The 21059-nt window shown below is 50.7% G+C and overlaps 1 protein-coding gene and 1 pseudogene across 3 annotated transcripts in view; one reads left to right on the forward strand and one right to left on the reverse strand.

Annotated features, from left to right (window-relative positions):
• The window catches only part of COL26A1 (collagen type XXVI alpha 1 chain), a gene marked incomplete at both ends in the record, with an annotated part of 171557 nt that overhangs the window by 139344 nt on the left and 11154 nt on the right, over positions 1-21059 (reverse strand). The window lies entirely within an intron of this gene.
• LOC307198001 (histone H3.3A-like) lies at positions 1891-16612 on the forward strand (annotated as a pseudogene). Its single transcript has 2 exons — positions 1891-1910; positions 16196-16612. The product of its transcript is annotated as a histone H3.3A-like (transcript).

Consider the following 21059-nt stretch of genomic DNA (forward strand, 5'->3'; position numbering starts at 1 on the left):
TTACCACCTGGATCCAAACGGGGCCAACCCACGGACCACTGCGCGCTGTCTCCCAACAAGGTAAGTGTCCGTACGGCTGACGCTGCTCTCCACCTCTCACCTCTCATCCACCTAAACCACTGTCCGGAGTTAGGGTTTTGTTTATGTAAGGATAGCTGAGTGTATGTTACACTAAGGCCTGATGGGTTTTCAGGGCACAAAAACCAGTAGGAGTGTTTGGATAAGCGGGTCAATTTGCCTGCATCTCCTCACAGGCGTTTTTACTGGAACGGTCCGTTTCAAGGCAACACTGGGGAGGAATTTAAGTACATTTAAGGTCGCTGACTTTTAGAGGTAAAGATGTTGATCCGAAAGCCCCGCGGCAACTGACCCAACGTTTCTGTAAAAAAGGAGGGCGATGGCACAGACTCCAGGGTCCCGCGCGCACGGAGGCCTGGAGGGCGAATGCAGATTTGCGTGGGGTGGGGGGGGCTGGAGCGCCGGCAGGCCCCGGGAGCACGGCTGTGCCAGAGGCAGCCTCTGGGCTTCCTCCCACTTAATTATTGTCTGCATTCATCCTCTAGCACCTTCCACAGCTGAGAATTCCTGGGGCCTCCCCCACTGCGAGGAGGCTGGAGAGAGCCCTGCACAGAACATCAGCTACTCAGGGGTTGAATTACCCATTCAGAGGAGGGCAGCTAAGGGAGTATATGATTTGGCCGAACAGACCATGTGGTTTTGAGCATTCTGCCACAAGTTGTGAGAAGATGGGGCCAAACGCGTTGCATGGGGTCAGCGTTCCTGCCCGCGTTTACGAGGACCACGTGCTGAGATGCCCTCTGGCTAAGCACTTTAGGGGTCCCATGACCAGCACTTTTCACGAGAAGCCCTGAACCTGGCACATCGTAAGCGCTCCGTAAACGTTACTCTTACTCCTGCTTTAGCTTCCAACTTCCTTCAAGTGGATAGGGTCACCTTCCTTCCTCCGCATCACCCAGAAACCTGTTACACATGCATATTCCTGGGGCCCGTCTTCACAGCATCTGAGTCAGTAGGTGGTTTTGAGAGACGGTGCACTTGAGAAAGACCACGAAGGACTGTGTCTTTGAGAAAGACGCTGCTAGATCCTGTCCTGATCTTGGACACAAGAGAGCTCCACTTTCCACAGAGGTCACTCACCGACCAACTGCATCCCGGTGCCCCAGTGGACACGAGGACCATTGGCAGGTCCAGAACAAATGCACGGCACCTTGCTGACTCATTGCGGGGATGAGTAACATTTACTGAGCACTTCCGTTGATTGTACTTCATAATGGAAATATAATCGTGATCCTGAACTAGCTCTATCTTTTCTGGGACAAAGGAAGACTTTGCTCTTTACCCAATGGTATCTGCATGTTTTTGCTCCACTAGATGATGGACAGTTTCAGAGACTATATCCGGGTCTGTGAGCATCAGATGCTCTGGCTGGACCACCTCCTTGGTTTGGGGTTTTAGGATCCTTGGGATATAAATGTTTCACTTCCATAAACATCAGCATAGCATGTGCCCCAAGACTCCTACTGCTGAATGCCAACCAAGACGCTGGCCCTGCATGGCAGGGCCGAGGGGGCATCACTCGCCGATTTGCACAAATGTCCACGGAACCCCTGCCTCATGCAAGGCCCCTGACTAGCTGCGTGACCCCACACACTATGGGATGTGGAAAGTGCCCAGGATGTGGGCGGGTCAGGAGAGCCGGGCTCCAGTCCTGGTTCTGCCCTGCCTAGCTGAACGGGCTTCATGGCACCTGAGCCTCTGGGGCCTCCTCTCTATACTGGGAATAATAACATGCAGTCTGGGATCCACAAAAATAAATGAATGTGTAAGCAGTTTGTCACTTGTAAAGGAAAATCAGTGGTAGTGACCGCCATGCCTACTGCTACCAACAGGTACGGCCAAAGGCCATACAGCAGACTGCTGGGCAGGGAGATGAAAACTATTGGAACATTCCCCTGAGGGCTCAGCCCCTTGGAACTCAGAATGCCCATCTCTGAGAATCTCTGCTGCAACATTCAGGGGAAGGAACGGTGCCCCGTGAGGGAGGGGACACATGGAAAGGCCACCACTCCTAAGCTCCCACCACTGCAGATGTGCTGGAAAATTCTCCTGCTTGGTGAAGCAGTCGGAATGTTGTTTAGGTGTATTTTCCAGACGGCATCTTGCTATGGACTTGGATGGAGGATTACGAAAGCTTTGTACAAGAGATTTTGCAAAGATCATCTTGTCCCAACCCCTCCTCTTTACAGGTGAGAAAAGAAGGGAAGGACCCAAGGTGGATGGCAAGCTGGTGGCAGAGTCGGGGACGAAAGCCAGGACTCCTGTTTTTAATTTTCTCCCCTCCTTCTGCAATCAGCGGGGAGAGTGGTTCCCAGTGTTCACTTGAGGAAAAAAAAACTGATAAGAATCTGAGGAATGTGACGGCTGAAAGGGACTGACTGTGGAATTTGGTATTTGATACCCGCCGAGGATCACACACAATTACGACCAAGCGAGTCTCCTGTGAGCAGAACACCTTCTGGACCTGCATCCCTTTCCAAAGGAAAGGGGTTCCGGCTCTAAACACCAGGCCCAGCTGGGTGGCCCATGACACCCCAGAAACCCACAGCTGTCGGAGTCTCTAAGGAATGCCTCAATTCCCCCGCAAAGGGCAAAATCCAGGAGAATGAGTGCAGTGTTCCGAATTACATCCTGCTGTTTGCGAAGTTCGCCTTTTCTTTGGGATCACCACTTCTCAAATCTGCCTTTGTTTCCCACCTCTTAGAGGTATCTTGCTATCAGCACTGCTCATGGATGGCCCATTAACCCCTCCAGCAGGTAGCCGGGAAACATGGGTAGACAACAGCGGATCCTGCCCTTTCCATCTGAGATCAGCCAGTGGGTTCCAGGGGTCTTCCTCACAAGAGCTTCCAGAGCTCTGGATTGGGGGGTCCAGCTGCAGGAATTGCTGTGTGACTTTGTACAGGCCCCATCCCTCTCTGGGCCTCTGCCTCCTCCTCAGCGGCAGATGGAACTCACAAGGCAGCATCAGAGCTGGGGGACTATTACAGAGGCCATCACCCCCACCTCGGCAGAAGGGCCCGAGCAACACTGCCTCTCGCCCAGAAGCCAGAACAGTTGGGAAACTGGACTGGCCGAGCAAGGTACCACGTCCACCAGCCGGCCCGGGCCAGGCTTCTACCACCCACAGGACTGGCGGTGTCAGGGAAAGCCTTAGCCCTACATCCTTTCCAGGCAGGTAGTTCTGCAAACACCTGGGTCTCCAAAGTCATCCCCCAGCCAGGGGCTCGGAGAGAATTTCCAGCAAAGCAGGGCTACCGTGTGGGGCACGTCAGGCACAGAAGTGAACCATTGTCCACTCACCCCGTCTAACTGTGGCTTCCAGAGCAAAGGCACTCTGAGGTCCTGAGGGTGGTTCTAAGCCATTTGGTCCATTAACTTTTTTTTTAAATATAAATTTATTTATTTATTTTTGGCTGCGTTGGGTCTTCATTGCTGCGCACGGGTTTTCTCTGGTTGCGGCGAGCGGGGGCTACTCTTTGTTGTGGTGCATGGGATTCTCACTGTGGTGGCTTCTCTTGTTGCAGAGCATGGGCTCTAGGCGTGCAGGCTTCAGTAGTTGTAGCACTCAGGCTCAGTCGTTGTGGCTCGCGGGCTCTAGAGCGTAGGCTCAGTAGTTGTGGCGCACCGGCTTATTTGCTCCGCGGCATGTGGGACCTTCCCGGACCAGGGCTCCAACCCGTGTCCCCTGCATTGGCAGGCAGATTCCTAACCGCTGCGCCACCAGGGAAGTCCCCGTCCATTAACTTTTATTAAGCCCTCTCTAGGCACCAGCCCCTGACGTGGTCACTGGCTGACAGAGCAGGAAGGAGATCTGCGATCTGGGGGAAGGACACAGACAATGCGAAGGACCACAGAAATAGGAGGCAGGTGATGAGAACAGGCCAGGACCTGGGATGCTGCGGGAGCCCTGAGGAGGAGATGCCTGGCTCTGCCGGGGAGGGATGGTAAGGTCAAACCGCCCCGGCCCTGCCCCACTGCCCAGGGACTCTGATCCCCCAGAGCCACGTCCTGCCTGGCCCCCCCAGGGCCCTCCATGCTGGTGGCAGCTCAGTCTTCCTTGGTCCCCCACCAAGATGCTCTGCTGTCCTCCCCTCCCCTCCTCTCCTTTCCCCGCACCTGCAGGCCGCCCACCTCTCAATCCACTGGGAACGCTGAGCCCACAGGCGCACACTGCCTTGGCTTCTTCCCCAGCGTCCTCCAGGCTTACCAGGGCTGAGTCTTCCCCCTCCCACTCACCTGGAAGCAGGTGGCCTCTCCGCCTCTCAGCTGACCTGGGATCAGGAGGCCATGCCAGGTGTCCCCCCACTCCCCAACCGCTATATATTCCATGCTTTCATGTCCACTCTCCACTGGATCTTACTCCAGTGACCTGCATGTTCCAGGCTCTCGCACCAGATCCGGGTCCCCATGCCCAGGGCTCATCCTTCTCTCTCCTCCTCTTCTTCAGGGTCGCAATTCTCAAAAGAGGAGTCCACACGCCCGCGCCTCAGTCCCTGTCTCCCAAATCTCCCCTCCTGACTCTCGGAACCCTGTCAACTTCTCCCCTCCTCCACCCTCTCTGAGCCTCATCTAGATGTCGGGGTCCTGCAGATCCCGTGAACCCTCCCCCGTCTCCCTCTATGCCCGCCTGGAGGGAGCTCGTCCACTCCAGACCTCTATGGGGAAGGCCCCCGGTCATCTTCTCCAGGACGTCCGGGCACTGCACCCTCCCCAGGCTCAGATGCAAACCCAGCATCACACCAAACCGACTTCCCTTCCCCACACCTCGGCCCTTCGTTCGGCGAACAGCACCATCCCCAGCATCCCGGCCCCCTCGCCTGCACCAGGGCTTTATGCTGTCTCCTGAGCACCCACTGGGCTGCTACATCACCCTCCCACTCCTGCTGCCACTGGTCCAGGCCTCCCAGGTCCCTCCCAGGATGCACACCATCCTGGGCGGAGGGGAAGGACCCCCAGCATCAGCCTGACCCCGAGCCGGGGCTGAGGAACTTTCATGAGGAGGATGGTCACTTGCAAAAGCTTCAAAGCGCTAGAATTGCTGGAGAAGCTGTATGCGGCTGGAGGGGCCTCGGGGTTCCAGCCTTGGTCCGAGGCCGGGGGAGCCCTCAGAACAGATTGTAAGCAAGGGCAGGACGTGAACACAGCTAAGTTCCAGAAGGTTTTCTCCATAGCCCCTGTGTGCACGACCCCAGGGCTGAGACCCCACCCGAAGGCTGCAGCCTCCAGAGAAGCGTGGTCCAATGTAATTCCTCAGCCCCACTTTGTTCTTCGCTGTGACTGAAGGCAGATGTCCCCCTGTTCGGGCAGCCCACCTTCCCCTCACCTTTCCCCTCTCATCTGGCGGCTTTGCCCAAGTCCTCCAGGCACCACAGGGCCGGCCACAAGAAAGACACAAAATCACCGGAGAAGAACTGCCCCTTTCCCCTGGCATCCGGCAGAGAGACGCACTTTCAAGTTCTTGGTTTGTTTCTGCAGTGCCGTTGTCCCTCCAGGAACGCCCGCAGACAGGTGATTCCCACAGGGCAGCTCAGGAGGGCCCTTCCACCTGCAGCTCATCCATCCCAGGAGCGCGGCCGCCAGGACCAGGCTACTGCACCCCTGTTTGTGGGTTTTGCCATGGAATCAAGACAGAAAATTAAATGCATCCCAAGCTGCAGGATGCTGTGAACCAGGCCTCCCAACGGTCGTTCACACAAGAAAAAGCTGAAAAGTAACGACGTGCAGTTTTCCTGCTATAGAAAGGCTTCTTTTAATCAGGCCTGCGGTGGGATTGCAGAGCCTTTGGTTAGAGTTCCTCTGGGTGAGGGTGTCTCCCCTCCAGAAGAGACCTCACAACAGCGAGGCCTGGAAACCCGCTTGTTTTCTTTTTCTAAACCATTTTATTGAGGTATGACTGACATACAGAAAGCTGTACATATTTAATGGATCCAACTTGATGAATTCAGAGGCAAGGATACGCTAGGGAAACGATCACTACGATCTATGCCACAAACATATCCATTGCCTCCAAGAGTTTCCTCCTGCCCGACTTATTATCATGATTATTATTACTATTATTCTGTGGTAAGAACACCTAACACAAGATCCACCCTCTTGGCAAATTTTTAAACACACGCTACAGCATTGTTAACTACACAGCATTTCTAGAACTTACTCATCTTTGTAGCCTTTGACTAGTACCTCCCCATTGCCCCTCCTCCCCCCATTCCACTCTCTGCTTCTATAAATTTGACTAGTTTAGGTCCCTCCTATAAGTGGCCTCATGCAGTATTTGTCCATCTGCACCTAGCCTATTTCATTCAGTATTCTGTCTTCCAGTTCCATCCATGTTGTCACAAATGGCGGGATTTTCTTCTGTTTAAAGGCTGAATAATAGTCCACTGCACATCAATACCACGTGTTCTTTATCCATTCATCCGCTGATGGGCAGAAACCTGCTTTAGGTGACAGAAAGTTCCAGCAACAGCCCAGAAGAATGGAAGGTCTCCTGCTTTCTGACCCCCAGAGCCTCGGAGTCAGGACGTGGGTGCTGTGACCATTCTCCAGATGAAGAGACTGTGGTTCAGAGTGGGGGCATGGTGTGTTGGTGTGCTAGGGCCGCTGTAACAAATTACCATCAACTTAGCAATGTAAAATGATATACATTTATTATCTTACAGCTCTGGAGGCCGGAAGTCCTAAATCAGTCTCCCTGAGCTGGAGTCAAGGTGTCGGCGGGGCTGACGTCGATGGGGCTGGTTCCCTCTGGAGGCTCTAGGGGAGAATCTGTCCCGAGTCTTTTCCAGGAGGCTGCCTGCAGTTCTTGGCTCAAGGCCCCTTCCTCACATCACTCTGACCTCTTAATTCCGTCGTCACATCTGCCCTCCTGCCTCCCTCTTAGAAGGGCGGTGTGATCAGCTTGTGCTCACCTGGAATCTAGGAACGTCTTCCATCTCAACAGCTTTCATTTAGTCACATCTGCAAAGTCGCTTTTATCACGTAAGGTAACATATTCACAGGCTCTGGGGAGTAGAATGTGGACATCTTTGGGGGCTTTTATTCCACCTCCTACAGAGTTGGCCCCAGGCCACACAGCCGAGCGGTGGCCACACCAGGCCTGTGGAGGGAGGTGCAGTTCAGACAAGTGGGAACTGGGTCACAGACCTTTGCCACCTTTCCGGGGTTCCCAGATGTGACCATAAGCCTGGTTTTGGGAAACTTGGTCCCTAGTTAATACAGAAGGCGTTCAGTACAAAACAACTAATACGAAAAGAAAGGAACTGTTGGAAGGTGCCTACAGACAGGATGCAGGGGTGGGTGCGGATGGCTCAAAAGGGCCAGACCCGCTGCCCTCGGGGCGCCTCTGCTCCTGCCGTTTCCCCCAATCTGGAGAACTCTCCCGCCTCGGCACCCGCCTCCCACATCCCAGCTCTGCTGTGAAGCCCAGAGTGACTTCTCCCTCCCTGGGCCTCAGTTTCCCTACCTAGAAAATGGGGATAATACCAGCGCCCAACCTGTGGGGTCATTGTGAGGAATGAGTCAATATACGTAACACAGGAAGAAGACCGCCTGGCACAGAATAAGCACGAATGAAGCATTTGCCATTGTAATCAGGCATCGACGATGTTCCAGGGACTTCGGTGAGCAGGACAGACGCTGTCTCTAAGCTCTGAGTCCTCTAGAACTGGGTCCACATGCAGAGATCGCTCCCTCCCCCAGAGAGCCTTGGAGAAGACGAAGACTCTCTTTTCCGCCTGAAGTCTCCTGGGACCAGCTGTCACTCAACCAGATCTGTGCCGACACACACCCAGGGTACACAGGAACTGGGGGGGTGGGTCACGGCCCCTGCCCGGGATGAATTCACAGCCCAGACAGAGTCAGGCCTTGAGGAAGGTAAACAATAACCAGAATCCCCAGCAGGCCCCAACACTTCCAGCAAAAAGGGGGTGACCCACCCCCCCACTCACACATTCCCACGTGTGCTTGTGTGCAAGCAAACTCCCGAGACTGGAGAAACTCCCCTCTTGTACTGGAACCGGACCCCCGGCGAGGAAAACAAGCTTCTTTTCTTCGCCATCTGCTCCGGCTCTGAAGGCTGGGGCTCTCCCCATCCCCCTTCCCTTCTGCTTCCCCATCCCCCAGGCATCCGCCAGGCAGCGCTGACCTCGCACAGAAGGCTTTGGTTAGCAGGTCAGGCTGGAGAGGCAGGGTGGGGGCAAAGGGCACAGGCCAAAGAGGAGACCTACAGAGGGGGGATGCTCTTCGGAGGGAATCCTGGAGCCACAGGGGAGGAGAGAGGGGAGCGGAGCTCTGGGGATGTGTGGGAGGCCCCAGCTGGCCAGGCCCTTTCCCACCCCTCTACCCAAGCCCTCTGCAGCGCCCGGCCCCAGAGAAGCAGTTCCCAATTCCTAAGACCTCACCAGATATTTACATTGAGGCTGCCTCAAGGAATTTTCTGGAAAACTCCTTCTCCGCCCACTCCCACTTCAAAGGAAAAAGCAAGACCCCTAAAGCTGGTGGCCTCTGTGGCTTCTTTAAAGTGGCTTCTGGAAAGCTGGTCTGGTGGGAACAAAGCACAGAAGAGGACTTTGCTCCAGGACCCCTTGGAATTACAGACCTGCCCCTGAGGAGAGGTGAGGCCAGGGCCTCAGTTTCCCGGAAGATGGTGGGTCAGGCGTTCACTTGTGTGTTCACTTATTTGTCCCTTGCTTTTGTCCCCGGTTGTTTGCGCCTGTGACTGGGCTGAAGTTTGGGTCTTTGCTCCCAGGGGGTGTCTGACCCCTATGAGCCCCTGGACCAGCAAAGTTGACTTTGCCTCAGTCAACTCCATAGTTCCTGGCACTCATAGGCCCACCTGGAGTGTTTGAGTGTGAATTCCCTACAGGCAATTTTCTCTGTGGCCTTTGAAGAAAGGCTCTGGTTCTTATCTTCCCCAGATGGTCCCTCTTCCCCTCCCCCACCCAAGGCCCTTATCTTGTGCGCAAAATCCTTCCTGGTTCAGCACAACTAATGATGCTGGTTAATATATCAAAAACACATATTACTGAGTGCATGGCTAAGTTGGAGAGAAAGGAAAGGAATTTGTAAGAGGCCAGTAACTAATAAAATGTATGAATTCAGAGGGATAAGCTCGCATTGCTGGGTTTGTGGATCCCTGGCAGTCCAACCTGAGGATGATGGGAAGTCAGTGGGAGACCCTGGTGTAAAGCCCCGTGTACAAGGCAGGCAGGAGAAATATATAAATGTCTCAGCCTTGGCCCTTGGGTAGAACACCTAACCTTAAGCCTCATAAACATGCCACCTTTTCTCAGAAAGCTACTGGAGGATGTGTTCCATCACAATGAGGGAGCAAACCCAAAAGAGTGGATATGAACTGTAGGAAAGAGGGTGCCCAATACAGGGAGAAAGCTTGGGGCAAAGGAAATCCCCAGGCTGTTGGTGAAGAGCAATCCCAAAATTGTAGGTTTCTACCTGCCCAGATCGCAGCAGATCAGAGGTTCAAGGAGCAATTGCCGGAAGAAGATGAAAGTAATGGAATATCTCATGAAGTGTCAGGAGGAAATCTGCACAACTGGGAGAGAGTTTGGAGATGAATTAATAAAAACACAGAAAAGCTAAGTGAACAAAAACAAGAAGGGTCAAAAATGTGTTCAGGAAAAGCCATCATAGTACACTGCATGGCTCAGCTATCGCTTGGCATAAAATGTAAGACCTGAGTATTGTGCTAACTAGAATTGTGACATAAAGTGTCTTGGGAAAATGGGGCCACAGGAAATGTGTGTGAAGGGGAGGGCAGCGTGTGGAAGATGCTCCACTCTCACCTTTCATAGTGGAAGACTGATACCTAATGCCCGAAACAGAAAAATCAAGCTGTAGCAATGTAACTACGTATTTTAGAGATGTGGGTGCAAATACTAAAAATATGAAAAGTTAAAAGAGTCGGAGTGGTTGTCTCTGGAGAACATGAGAAAGGAAGTGGATGAGGGAGGGCTGTTGTTTTTCATTTTAAGCCTTGTAGAACTATTTGGTTCTTGAAACTATGTACATATGCAACTTTCATAAAAGTTTACAAATGAAATTAAAAGTTAAAACACATGATCCAAGATGGATAATACCAAGTGCTTTAAAGACTTTTCTTGTTTAATCTTCTCCTCCGGGACTTCCCTGGTGGCACAGTGGTTAAGAATCCACCTGCCAATGCAGGGGTCACGGGTTCGAGCCCTGGTTCGGGAAGATCCCACATGCCACAGAACAACTAAGTCCATGCGCCACAACTACTGAGCCCGTGTGCCACAACTACTGAGCCTACGTGCCTAGAGCCCTTGCTCTGCAACAAGAGGAGCCACCGCAATGAGAAGCCGACGCACTGCAATGAAGAGTAGCCCTCACTCGCCACAACTAGAGAAAGCCCATGCGCAGCAACAAAGACCCAATGCAGCCCAAAATAAAATTAATTAATTTAAAAAATAATAATAATTCCTAATGTGATAAAGTCTATTATAAATCTTCTCCTCCACTTTTGGGGTAGATATGATGGTTGTCCTCACTTTACAGATGAGGAAATCGAGGCTTGTGGAGAAGAAATGGTTTCTCCTAGGTCACACAGCTGGCAGGTGGTAGAGGCAGGACTCGAACTACGAGTCAGATCCTTGGCCATCAAATTATACTACCCTCAGAAACAAACCCCCAGGCAAGATCACCTCCCCTGTGCTACATTATGTCTCAGCCTACACAGGCCTTGAAAGAGGGTGGTGGTGAATTGTGACTGGTGAGATATTCTCCGGAAGGTTTTACCATTTGCCATTTTACCATTTTACCGTTTGCCAAGCTGTACTCATCTCTCTGCAGACTGGCGACATAGCATGAGCCCCTGACTCTATATGGCTGCAAGGCTCTGATGGGCGTCATATCTGGTGGCCCACATCACTCCACTCCAATCCTTTCAGAACTCCAGAGGCTCCTCATGGCCCCCAGGATGAACCATGCTCACCTCCATCCTTGCTTCTGTCTCTCGTTCTCAGAACCCAGGGCCACACCATGCCAGGCCCCCTCCCACCCACTTGCTGGGCCTTTGCTCACTCCTTGTCCTCCGTCTTCCCCATCTCTGCCTCTTCTTCCTCCAGAGGCACCTCAAATGTCACCCTTTTTGGGAAGCCTCCCCAGCTGTCCTGGGTACCACATTGCTCCTGCCTCGGTTTCCTTGTATCCCTTTGTCCAGACTTTTGTGACTCCAGACCTCCTGTGATAATTGTTCATTTAGTCTCCTCTATTGGACTTTGAAGACAGTGACCTTCTCTGAACCATTTCTGCACACTCAGCAACCGTTTAACAGTCCCTGCTAAACCCTGGGCATCTGGAATACCTACATAATGACTGAAGACCACTTCATTGAGGCTTCCAGGCGAATGTGTTAAAAGGCAGGACCCGGGCTTCCCTGGTGGTGCAGTGATTGAGAGTCCGCCTGCCGATGCGGGGGACATGGGTTCGTGCCCCGGTCCGGGAAGATCCCACATGCCGCGGAGCAGCTGGGCCCGTGAGCCATGGCCGCTGAGCCTGCGTGTCCGGAGCCTGTGCGCCACAACGGGAGAGGCCACAACAGTGAGAGGCCCGCATACCACAAAAAAAAAAAAAAGAAAAAAGGCAGGACCCAAGACTAAATATATTGACTTTCCTCCTTAACAAATCCTGTGTGATCTCAACTGTGCAAAATTATATATATATATATATATATATATATATATATATATATATATATATATGCAAGCACACAGCAAATACCAAAAGAAATATGGCTCTCAAAAATGGAATTATTGGGAAAGGACAGTCTTTTCAACAAAATGTGTTGGGAAAATTGTACACACGTAATAGAATGACGTTGTAATAGAATGACGTTGTAATAGAATGACGTTGTAATAGAATGACATTGAACCCTTACCTTACATCATTTACAAAAATTTACTCAAAATAGATCAAAGACTTAAATGTAAGTCCTAAAAGAATAAAACTCCTAGGGCAAAATAGAAAAGAAAATGTAGGGCCAAAGCTTCTTGACACTGGATTTGGCAATGATTTCTTGGATATGACATGAAAAGCACAAGGAACAAAAGAAAATATAGATAAATTGGACTACATCAACATTTAAAACTTTTACGCATCAAAGAACACAGTCAACAGAGTGAAAAGGCAACCCACACAATGGGAGAAAATATTTGCAAATCACATATCTGATGAGGGGCTAATATCCAGAATATATAAAGAACACTGACAATTCAACAGAAAAAACCTGATTCAAAATTGGGCAAAGGACTTAAATAGACATTTCTCTACAGATGATGAACAAATGGCCAATAAGCACGTGAAAAGATGCTAAACATCACTAATCACTGGAGAAATACAAATCAAAACCACCGCTTTACACCCACTAGGATGACGACTATCCAAAAAAATTTACAAAATAACAAGTGTTGGTAAGGATGTGGAGAAATCGGAACCCATTTGCTCTGTTAGTGGGAACATAAAATTGTGCAGCCACCATGGGAAACAGTATGATGATTCCTCAAAAAAGTTAAAAATAGAACTACCATATGACCCAGCAATTCCACTTCTAGGTATCTAGCCAAAAGAATTGAAAGCAGAGACTCAGAGAAATGTGTACACCCATGTCCTTATCAGCATTATTTATAATAGCCAGAAGGTGGAAGAAACCCACGTGTCCATCAACAGATGAATGGATAACCAAGATGTGGTCCACCCAGACGATGGAATATTATTCGGCCTTAAAAATAGAGGAAATTTTGACACATGCTAGAGCATGGATGAGCCTTGAGGACATTATGCTAAGTGAAATACGCTAGTTACAAAAGGACCAATACTGTATGATTCTACTTATACAAGGTCCCTAGAGTAGTCAAAGCCACAGAGAGAGAAGGTAGAATGGCAGTTGCCAGGGGCTGGCAGGGAGGAGGAAATGGGGGGTTAGTGTCTAATGGTCGCACAGTTTCTGTTTTGCAAGATGAAAAGGGTCTGGAGATGATAGTGGTGACGGTTGCACAGCAATGTGAATATACTTAATGCTAGTGAACTGTTCATGTAAAAGTGATTAAGGTGGTAAATTTTAAGTTGTGTGTATTCTATCACAATAAAAAGAATTTAAATTTTTAAACCTACAAAAATGGAATTATAAATGATTTCTTTCTTTCCACTTTTCCATATTTTCCGAATGATCTATGATAAATATAATCAGGGGGAAAATAAACCTTTTTTAAAAGAAGATGTCAGGCCCCCTTTCACCTAAACATCTGTGCTGGCCACCGGAGCCCCAACCCCTGCTGCTCCCAGGCCTGCTGGGCCGAGAGCTTCCATCAGCTTTCTCTACCTGACACCAACATTTGGTTTCCATTCCCAACGCTTCACATAATTCTTGGAGATCAGCTCCTGCCGGTTTCGGGTCCAGCGGAAAGAAAGCGGCCCTTGGGAGGGTCAGCTTGCAACCCATCGGGGTGCATTTGGCTGGGCCCGCACTGAGCTGTCTTGCCCAGACACCCCCCAGCCCCCAGAGCCCATCCATCCTGCCGGCTACCCACCCACTGTCAGTGGGGCAGGCGAATTTCCTGGTGCGCGGTAACCCAAGCCCCTCTCTGCTCCCCACGGGCATGGCCAGGCTCTGTTATTAATCTTGGGGCAGATCCTATGTCCGAAGCTGAGACAGCTGTCCCCACATGCAGCTGCCCCGGGCCAGCAGGCAGACAACTTCCAGCCCTCCCGCCTCCCTGTCAACGGCCAGCCAGGGAATTGAACTTTCCTTCCAAACCCCTTGCTCGTGCAATGCCTGGACCCTCACACTGTGTCATGGCCCAGTGAGCCCCTGTTCACTCCCTGGTTCATTCCAGGTTAGAATGCAACTCCAGGATCCTGAGTGACTTGGACTTCTTGGCCTAGAAAGCAACTGTGGTGTCCCAGTTGGGCTGCGGTTGAATCAATAAGGGATTGTTTGAGCCCATGCTCCATGCTCAGCCCCGGGTTACCTGCTGGGGCAGACAAAGCCATCTAGGATGGGGATCCTGACCCCAAGGGGCTCGAAGTCCAGCTGCAGGACAAGCACATGAAACAAGAATAAAGCAAACCAGGACAGGACCTGGGGAAAGCTGCCCGTGGCAGCCACACGGCCAGGTGCTCCGCCATCCAGAAGGCAGAACAACCCACCCCAGGGGCCACTGTTCACTCTGGATTCCAAGTAGAACACACAGCCCTGATTCAAACAGCTCATTGAATGCTCCCACAGGAACTGGCTAGGATTAGTCCCATTTCACAGATGTGTAAACTGATGCAAGGTAACAGGAACTTGCCCACAGCGAGACGAGGGGCCAAGGTTCTGATGTCAATTTGCCTGACTCCAAAGTTCTGAGTATCATTAGGTCTGTGCTTTTGGGACCACCCACCGCAGCCCAACTTTATAAACTGACCTGCCTGCCTACTCACAGATGGCAGATGCCCACCCAGCATGAACCTACTTGGCTTTATCACCTATTTCTGGCTCCATATGGGCAGATTCCAGTGATATGGCGATAACCGAGGCAGACAATCCCAGGCCCCCCGAAGCTTCCCTGCTAGGATGTGTCAAGATCCCAGGCACTGATGACTTTGGCCCTCTGTATTCTCTGGGACACAGCTGTGACTCAGTCTTAGCTGTCCCTGTGATTCCCCCACCAACGGGTGCAGAGGACCAGAGTCGGCCCACACGGCCAGCCCCAGTCCATACGAAGCAACTGGACAGCTAACGCGTGGACTAAAATACAGCTGGCATCAGGCTATAAAAGAGTGTCACCCCAGCCTGAAACACTGCTCTCTCGCCTTAGGCATGCTTTGGGCCACCTGTGGTTTTCAGGGAACACCATCTACCTGAGCACCAGTGTAGAAGGACATAGGTTCATGTTCTCGGCTCTGCTACACAAGATGGCCCTTGGTTTTCATTTTAACTGCATTTCCCGGCATAGGACAAGCTGGGTGGGGGGAGGGAGGAATTCACATGCTCCCCACTCCCAGCTCAGCATCTGCCTCCCCACCCGCTTCAAACAGATGCTGGCTTTGTTAGGGAAAAAGAGACCAAACAGAAGCTGACAGCTCATGGTCTAGGACCAGGGCTGTTTTCAGGAAGAATAAGTTGTCACTGCTGGGGAAGGAGAGGGCAGATGTGTGATAATGGCAGAAATAATTTAGCCTCATCAGAATGATTGGCCCTACAAGGAGTCTAGAAACCGAGGTCTATTATTAGGCTATTTGTTTAATAAAGGGGGGATGAGAGGGAGGGAAAGGTGGGTGAATCCTGGGTCCTCGGACTCCAAAAATATCCTATCTATAAACCAAGAAGTGAGGCAAATATACCATCATCTTCTAACCACGTCCAGGACCCACACATTGTCTGCCTCTCTTCAGAGTAAACAAGGAGAAGAGGCAGCAGAGAAGATGACTCTGGGGGAGACCAAACCACAACCCACTTTCCTTTCTCTCTCCTCAGAGCCCTCTACGTCACCATCCTTTGTAAGAAAGATGAAGCCTCATTCTTCCAAGTCAACCAAGATGTTGACTTACACGGTGACCAACACGCATACACACAAACGTACACACGCATACACACACAAACACACACACACATTGGAAGACTATAGGATTCTCTACCTCAAAAACCCAAGAGAGCCACCTGAAAAACCATCAAAATATTTTTTTTAATGCCTTATGGTAGCAGGACATAAAATCAACGTACCCCAAATCAACAGCTTTCCTATTTGCCAGACATCAACATTTAAAAGTGTCAGGGAACAAAAAGAACTCATTCACGATAGCAATAAAAACTACAAAATGCCTAAGAATAAATCTAACAAGCTCTGGATAAATGGAGCAGAAAGACTGAAAAACACACAGGATTATAAACATTGAATTCTATTAATCCATTAAGTCAACACAGCCTAGATCAAAATCCCAACAGCATGTTTTATAGAACAAGAAAAGATGATTCTAAAATTCACCCAAGATCTTTCAATTGTGTTCGCTGCTGCCGCCGCGCCGCTGTCACTCTCCAACTCCAGCGCTGCCTCTAGCTCGCGGAGCTCCAGCGGAAGGAGAAGTGGGGTTAAGTCAGGAGGTCTCTTTACCATGGCTCGACTGCCCGCAAAGCGACCAGTGGTAAGGCACCGAGGAAGCAACTGGCTACAAAAGCCGCTCGCAAGAGTGCGCCCTCTACTGGAGGGGTGAAGAAAACTCATTGTTACAGGCCTGGTACCGGGGCGCTCCGCGAAATCAGACGTTATCAGAAGTCCACTGAACTTCTGATTTGCAAACTTCCCTTCCAGCGCCTGGTGCGGGAAATTGCTCAGGACTTCAGAACAGATCTGCGCTTCCAGAGTGCAGCTATTGGCGCTTTGCAGGAGGCAAGTGAGGCCTAGTTGGTTGGCCTTTTTGAAGACCCCAACCTGCATGCTATCCATGCCAAACGTGTAACAATTATGCCAAAAGACATCCAGCTATAGCACGCCGCGTACGTGGAGAAGGTGCTTAAGAATCGACTATCATGGGAAACATTTCATTCTTTAAAAGAAAAAAAATTTCTCTTCCTGTTATTGGTAGTTCTGAATGTTAGATTCCCCCCCCCCCCTCCATGGGGTCAAAAGGTACCTAAGAATATGATTGCAGGTGGAAAAATAGGGGACAGAAATCAGGTAATGGCAGCTTTTCCATTTTCATTTGTGTGTGAATTTTTAATATAAATGTGGGGACATAAAGCATTAATGCAGGTCAAAACGTTTGAGTGAACAAGTTTCAGCAGTTCAACTTTATAACAATTATAAATAAACCTGTCAAATTTTTCTGGACAATGCCAGTATTTGGATTTTTTTTTGGATTTTTTTAAAACAAGTAAATTTCTTATTGACTGCAACTAAATGGTGTTTGTAGCATTTTTATCATACAATAGATTCCATCCATTCACTATACTTTTCTAACTGAGTTGTCCTATATGCAAGTACATGTTTTTAATGTTGTCTGTCTTCTGTGCTCTTCCTGTAAGTTTGCTATTAAAATACCTCAAACTATTTAAATAAATAAAATTGCAAAAATAAAATAAAATGCACCCAAAAGTGTACAAATGCTAAGAATATTTTGATAAAGATGAACAGCAAAGAGGAATTGCTCTATCAACTGACAAAACACAGAATAAGGATATAGTAATTACAATAGTGTAGTTTGGGCACCAGATCAGATTAAGAGTTCAGAAAAAGGGCCGTGTACATAGGGAAGTTTAGTATGTGATAAAAGCGGCATTTCAAATTATTGGGAATAGATGGATTTTTCAGCAGAAGTGTGAGGGGAGGTTTGTGGGGAAAGAAACAAAAGTTAAATCCCTACCTCACAGCCTCTGTAAAGACTTCAGTGGGAAGGCTATGCCCTTATCATGACTCTACACAAGGCTGGGTCTTAACAGGTTTTTGAGGCTCAAAGCCACTTTCAGTCTTAATACTGTTTGAAATCTAAGCTCAATCCAACTCTTCAAGGCCCCAAATCTTTCACTTTTCATTTCCGTTTGTGCTGTAGGCTAAATAATGCCCCATCCTAACCCCAGGAACCTGTGAATACATTATCTCACATGGTAAAAAGGACTCTGCAGGTGTGATTAAACTAAGGATCTTGAGGTGGGGAGCTGATCCTGGATTATTAAACCGGGTGGGCCCAAGCTAATCACAAGGGTCTTATAAAATGGAGGCAGGAGGATCAGAGTCAGAGAGAGAGGTTGGAGGAGGCTCTCTGAAGACGGAGGAAGGAGCTATAAGTCAAGGAGTGCCAGCAGTCTCTAGAAGCTGGAAAAAGCAAGGAAACGGATTCTTCCCTGGACCCTCCAGAAGGACCAATCCTGCGAATACCTTTTATCCCAGGGAGATCCACTTCAGGCTTCTAGCCCTGAGAACTGTAAGGTAATAAACTTGTGCGGTTTTAAGCCACAAAGTTTATGGCCATTTGTTACAGCAGCAGTAGGAAGCTAACACAGCCTGCAAAGTGGTTAGACCTTTCCTGGATACTCTCTGTGATCCGGGCACTCTGCAAGAACCAAGAGATACAGCACCAAACAAGATCCCTGCCCTTGGAGAATTTACAGTCATAGCATAGACAACTATTAACTAATTATCAATCAATTAATTATAGGATTGACTTACAGTTATCATGAACTTCTAATACGAGAGTAAGCTCTGAGGGCTTAACAAAAGGACCTTACCTTACCTTGTGGAGGGGGGCCAGCAAAAGTTTCCCTGAAGATGTGATGTTTAAGCGGATCTCTAAGCTTTGAGCAGGAACTAGCTAGGCCAAGAAAAAGCAAAATCTGATCAAGGCAGTGCAAAGGCCCTGAGGCAGGAAGCAGCTTGAGATTAAAAGGTAGCCAGTGATGAGCAGAGCACCCAGAGAGACAAGAAGCAGGCTAGACAGGGTTGGACTGGGTTCCCTCCAAGCCCCTGATATCGGGGTCTCTCCCATCAGTTCAGCTGCCTCTCCAGGAAGGTACGTACTCAGAGCTCTTGCATGAAGACTTTCAGGATCTGAGCTAATCGTCATCGTCGGCTAGGGGACAACAGAGAGAGAGAGCCTGGCAAACCCTGCAGAGGCCTAGGATCCCATGACCCCAGAAATAGAGGGTGTCCGGGCAGGTTGAGACCTCTCAGAAGGGAGAATCAGCCGTCTGGCCAAGTCAATCAGGGAGGGGCAGGAAGAGGTAAGTGCCGATTCCCCAGATAAGCCCTTTCAGGAATGACAAAAATGTCAGATGCCAGAGGCAACTGGCGGGGGTGCAGACAGCTGGAGCCAAGTCAGAGGGAAACTGCCACCTTCTCCCCAAAGGCCCTGGCGCCTCCAGGGCCAGCAGGGCCGCAGGGTCAGCGGGCAACCTGCAGCAGGGCCAGAGTCCAGAAGGTACTCTCTGGGGAAGAGGGAAGCCTGAGCCTTTCACAATGGCTCCAAGCAGAGAAGCCCCTCTGCCGGGCCTCCTGCGTGCTAGGAACTGGGGGACTTCTCAGCAAATGTCACACAGTCCCTGACCTTCCAGAATGTGGAAGGGGGAGGGGACCAGACCCTTTCAAAGACCTAAAATGTTTCAGCTGCAAACTGCAGCCAGGCATGGGTGCAAACAACACCACACACACACACACACACACACACACACACACGCACGCGCACGCACACGCACACGCATGCGCGCGCAGCAAACATCCACCCTCCTGCAAGTGTTGGTGCCCCCAGGCTTGTTCAGAGGGTGGACTCGGGCTGGAGGGAGCTGCAAAGGTGGGGGCCCTCGGCCAGGGAGCAGGTTGCGCTGAGTAATAATGAGCCTGCATATTTAATAAACACATTTCCTCATTTGATCTCAGCCCAATCCTATTAGTTTCAGGTTACTTGTGAGGCGTTGAGTCAATGAAGGGAAGCACTGGCCTGACTGTGGGTCCCCCGGTCCCTTCTCCCCCATCCTGGGGCCACACAGGGTCCCCTCAGCTGTCACACTCCCGGGACACAAAGCTCCTCAGAACTCGTCAGTCTCTGACTCGCCACGGGCATCTCAGGACCCCAGACCCTCCAACCTGCTCCCCAGTCATACTTGGAGGGCGACCCTCTGTGTTCATCCACCGCCCCACCCCACCCAGTGGTGGAAGCTCTGCTGGGAGAGAGGACCAGCCCCCGTCCCTCACTCTTGGCCTTGAAAACCTGAGCGGGCTCTCAGGGATTCCGAAACCCTGATAGGACCCTCCCTTCTGTGTTTCTCCGGCTCCTCCACAGCCCCAGGGTGGGCAACTGCAGGGCGAGGTTGCAAATGAGCCCAGCCAGAGGTCCTCTGCAAAAGGCAGAGGGCACCATAAGTGCTGAGGCATTTAACCTTGACCCACTAGGCCAGCGTTTCCCAGAGCACCGCGTGTGGAACACCAACCAACACGCTCCCCAGAAACGGATCCAGTGGTCCCAGATGTCTGCGAAACTCCTCTTTTCCCCAAGCTTTGCAAGGTCCATCATCACACTGCCCACTCTGGGAAAGCCTTTATCATTTCATGGGGCTGCATAGAGTGTCTACTAGATACTGTTCTAAGCCCTTTACGAACATTAACCCATCGAAGCCCCAGAACGACCTGAGGAAGTAAACCCACGCCCATTTTACATATGAGACTGAGGCACAGAGAGGTCAGATGGTTCGCTCAGGGCCACCCAGCGCGGGGATTCAGACCCAGACCGCCTGGCTCCAGAGCCTGGTCTTCACACCCTCCCTCTTTCTTAAGGAAACCCTTGAGCTTGGTTCACGAGCATTTCCCAGGCTGCTTCTCATAACTTCCATTAACACCTGACGGAACAAGCTTGGCAACATCGTTACAGGCAGCAGGGGAGCCGGCAAAGGTCAGCAGTCAGCTGGCCAGCTCTGACCTTCCCGCCCATCACTCCGGACGCGGCTGGGGGTAGGGCAGACAGAGGCCCAGAAGGTGGGAGCCCCCGCCTCTTGCCCAAGTGTTACAGAATTAACCTGGACTGGGTCCAGCTTCTTTCAAGGTGGTCTTGTCCAGGCCACCAAAGAAACATGTAGACCCTGGTTTCAGGGAGGCAGGGAAAGGAAGCCCAGGCGAGGAAGCTGGGGACCCCTGACTCTTCAGAGAGGAAAACAGCGCGCCGTGTGTCTCCTTCCATAGGATCTGCTTCAGGGTTCCTGAAAATCCTCTAACAGTTAGTTATTGTTACTCTATTCCCCTGCTCCAGGCAGAGCTGGTCTGGGTCCAGCTTGCACACTCTCGAAGCAGCAGTGAAGTGTCGGACCAGTTCAAGCCAAGAGAAGCCTGCAGCCGTGTTCTTATTCATAGGAATTGTTTCTCTGGGAACGGATTTTAAAATAACAGAGAGGCTGAGGGGGGAGAGGTGAGCCAGAGGAAGGGCGAGGAGATTCAGAAAACCCCGGGGCCTTAAGAAAAGGCCTCACCAGATATTTACATCGA

Source organism: Stenella coeruleoalba (assembly GCF_951394435.1).
Source record: "Stenella coeruleoalba genome assembly, chromosome: 15".
In the NCBI taxonomy this organism is placed as follows: Eukaryota; Metazoa; Chordata; class Mammalia; order Artiodactyla; family Delphinidae; genus Stenella; species Stenella coeruleoalba.